At 41.7% G+C, this 642-nt stretch overlaps 1 non-coding gene across 1 annotated transcript; it reads left to right on the top strand.

The window, feature by feature from the left end:
- Positions 1–96: 96 nt before the first annotated feature.
- On the top strand, positions 97–203 carry LOC122317695. The gene has a single exon (XR_006244612.1). It is a non-coding gene; the product is annotated as a small nucleolar RNA R71 (small nucleolar RNA).
- Positions 204–642: the final 439 nt, after the last annotated feature.

Here is a 642-nt window from a genome sequence, read left to right on the forward strand (position 1 = left end):
TTCGACATCAAAGTTCCACCAGAAGCAGCATCAACTATAGTTCAAGTTTGCCCATTTAACCCATTGTAGAACATCTGAACTTGTAACCAATCTGGCAATCCATGTTGTGGGCAACGTCGAACCAAGTCTTTATACCTCTCCCACGCTTCATAGAGTGACTCAAAATCATTTTGCTTGAACTGGCCAATCTCATTCCTGAGTTAGGCTGTTTTTGCAGGAGGAAAGAATTTAGCAAGAAACCTCTCAGCCATGTCCTGCCAACTAATGATGCTTCCCGGTTGTAGAGATTGTAGCCAACCTCTAGCCTTGTCCCTCAAAGAAAAAGGAAACAATCTCAGTCTAATGGTGTCTTCAGTAACACCATTGATCTTCACAGTGTCGCAAATCTCCAAGAACATTGCCAAATGAATATTGAGATCATCCAGTGGCGATCCACTGAATTGAGCCTACTGCACCATGCTAATTAAAGCTGGTTTGAGTTCAAAGTTGTTGGCATTAATTGTTTGGCGCATTATGCTCGAGTAATTTCCATTCACAACTGGTCGTACATAGTCCTTCAAGGTGCGTGGTAGTGCCTCACGTTCTTCTTCAGCCATGACTAATATCTTATTTCTTCTCTGTGATTTAAGAGTTCTTTCAATT

The sequence above is a fragment of the Carya illinoinensis genome, chromosome 7 (genome assembly GCF_018687715.1).
Source record: "Carya illinoinensis cultivar Pawnee chromosome 7, C.illinoinensisPawnee_v1, whole genome shotgun sequence".
Lineage (NCBI taxonomy): Eukaryota > Viridiplantae > Streptophyta > Magnoliopsida > Fagales > Juglandaceae > Carya > Carya illinoinensis.